Raw genomic sequence first — 2,967 nt, forward strand, 5'->3', positions numbered from 1 at the left:
CTAGCTTTTTTTTTTAGAATGGGGAGAGAACGGAATTCCAGAACCAACCTCACTGCGCCTCCGAGACCCTGGCACTGAGCTGGATAGAGCTTTCCTTCGGAGGGTTTTTGGTCCCAACGCTGCAGAGTATTACCTACAAGCTTCTAAGTTTTGATAACCCTAAATTCTTTTCTTTGTTCCCCAAATCCTTGCTTCCTGCAGTTAGTATCTGTTCCACATGTTTGCCTTTTCAGTCTTCTACTGCCTTTTCAACCAGTGCCCTGTATTAAATTCTCTCAGGTAAAATAACTGATTTCTCTTCTCTTGATTCAACTCTGACTGATAAAGGAACCGAGATTTTTCTAAGAATGACAGGGTCTTGTGAACCCCTTTCCCCACCACCACCCGCCAGAAAAAAGGGTTGAGAAATCAGATCCCATTAGCCCTTTGTCTTGAGCTTGAATCTTTCAAATATGGTTCTCATACCTGGGTCTGTGTGTGAGAGGATGTGTGGTGTGTGTGATTTGGGTCCCAGTCCGGAAGCCCTGGGTCTACATTCTCCTTGCTTCTCCCACCACCGGTGTGGGAGGGCCCCCCCACAGGCTTCTTCCCAGGGGAGCCAGATGGTGCTCCGTCAGGATATGGAGGTCAAGATGGGTCTTCTCATTGTCTATGAAGTGGCACTAGGGGAGATCCATCAGCACCCCAACCTTCATAGGAAAAGTCTCAGCAGCCATCTGGCTCTCCTCCCAGTGTCCCGCATGTCCAAGGCCCCACAATGAAGCCTCTCCGCCAGCTTCACATCCACAACACCGTGCCTCCTGTTCACTCACCCCTGTAGGCAAACAGGCCTCCCAGTGGCTCCAACCTCTGTCACCTCGTGTGCACAGTGTGCACAAATTGGCCCTTGGGTCATCCTTACCCATGCTGACTCTGGCTTGGTCTTGTGACTTGCTTGATTAATGGAACGCTAGCAAACAGGCCTCAAGGAGGGATGTGGTGATACGCTTGGGCTCTAGGGCTGGTCTCTTGGAGGGAGGCCAGCCACCAAACTATCCAGGCCGAGGCCCAGGCAGAGCACTGAAGCCAGCCTCGACTTGGCAGCCCTGGTCCAGCCAGCCCAGCCCAGAAGATCTGTTCAGTCAACTGATCAAAGCCAAACGAACCCACCGCCATGGGATCCATTCCAACTCCCAGCAGCCCAGGAGGACTGGGTAGAGCTGTTGCTTAAGGTTTCTGAGACTGGATACCTTCCCTCAAGCAGCCAGCCTCAGCCTCCCCGAGAACCTCCAACCTTGCAGTACTTGCCCCATGGCAGCACAGATGATGAGTGAGTGCTTTGTTGACAGCAACAGGTAGCAGACGCACCCCTGCTATGCACCCAGCCCCCTGCCACCTTTATCACCTGCCCCGGGACCCCAGAGGTGGGATGTACTTTCTCAGGGCACAGACCCATCAGAGGAGATTGGGCAAGCCTGGTCGTTGGGGCCTAGCAACCACTAGGGCAGTGTTTCTCAACCTGTGGGTCGTGACCCCTTTGGGGAATCAAACGACCCTTTCACAGGGGTCACCTAAGACCATCGCAAAACACCTATTTCCGATGGTCTTAGGAACCGAGACACCACTCCTCTATCCATCTCCAGGCAGGTCCACCTACATGCAGATACGCCCACCTATGAGTCCCCGGTGTGAAGACTGCTGCCCAGGCGACACTATGCTTTAAGACAAATTTTCATTTATTTGTCATTAGAATTAATATTTCACAATACGTAACTACATATTGGTTTTGTGGTGAATCACTATGCTTAAATGATGTTCAATTTGTAACAATGGCAATACATCTGGCATATCAGATATTTACATGATTCATCACTGTCGCAAAATGACAGTAGCAACGAAAATCATTCTATGATTGGGGGTCACCACCACATGAACTGTATGAAAGGGTCGCAGCACGAGGAAGGTTGAGAACCACTGCACTAGATACTCAGTTGTTGCGGCTCAAGGACCTGCGGGTGGGAAAACTGCCCCCCTGAAGGGAAAGTGAGCAGGCACCCCTGCCGGCCCTTTTCTCTCTCGGACAGAGTCGCAGAACTCCATCTCCCTTCCCAACACAACAGAGGAAGCTCACCCCTGAGTCAGTGGCAAATGCTTCCGGGGTGCCCAGTAGAGGAAGAGACACTGCAGACACGGCAGGGAAGACAGCAGAGGGCTCCCGGGGAGGCGATGTGCATTGGCTGCATGTGCAGGTGCATGCACTATCCTCAGCCCATCTGTCAAGGCCACGCTGCACTTGAGTTGCCCCCTGACTAGGCAGGACACCTGCCGGGAGAGCAGATCTGGGCAGCTGACCCATTGATGGTCCCTGTGCCAGGCGGAGGCTGTGTTAAATGCCACCTTCTCCTCTTCTCCTTTCTCCAGCAAGAGCGGAATTCCTTTCCACACATCTGCCAAAGTCAGGGGCAAAGACCCAGAGCCCTCTCTGCTGTCAAGGCCAGGCACCTTGCAGGCGTCTCTGTTCTTTTCCTCACTTGCACTTGTGTGAGCATGGCCGTGGTGCACATGCATGTGTAGCTGTGCATAATGCATGCGTGCGCATGTACAGTATGCGCATGCATATGTTGGTACAGATGCACGTGTGTGCTATGTGTGATCACATGGATCTTCATGCATGTGGTTGTGCATGCACATGTGTGGTATGAGCTCCTTGCAGCAACAACTTCCCCTTTCACAGCTCTCCCCAGAACCAAGCGCATGCCTGGTTTTGAATACTAAGTGTGCTTGCTGACCCAATGAATAGATTGTTCTCGGTGGTCTCTCTGGGCAAACCCTGGGGACTCCACTGTGGTCGCGCCATGGAACCAAGGCATAAACTTGGTGAGCTTGAAACAATGTCCCCGCATCAGTGACTGTCTCTCAGCCCAGAGTCCACCTTCCACCCTCTGCTCTGGGATGCCTGCGGCTGGAACTCTGCAAAGCATGCTGTGG

General features: G+C 52.5%; 1 protein-coding gene across 1 annotated transcript in view; it reads right to left on the bottom strand.

Moving 5' to 3' along the window:
* The window catches only part of NHS (NHS actin remodeling regulator), a 395,745-nt gene that overhangs the window by 211,513 nt on the left and 181,265 nt on the right, over nucleotides 1-2,967 (bottom strand). The window lies entirely within an intron of this gene.

This window comes from Echinops telfairi, unplaced genomic scaffold (genome assembly GCF_000313985.2).
Source record: "Echinops telfairi isolate 266 unplaced genomic scaffold, ASM31398v2 ScPeMD7_53;HRSCAF=182, whole genome shotgun sequence".
NCBI classification, from domain to species: Eukaryota; Metazoa; Chordata; class Mammalia; order Afrosoricida; family Tenrecidae; genus Echinops; species Echinops telfairi.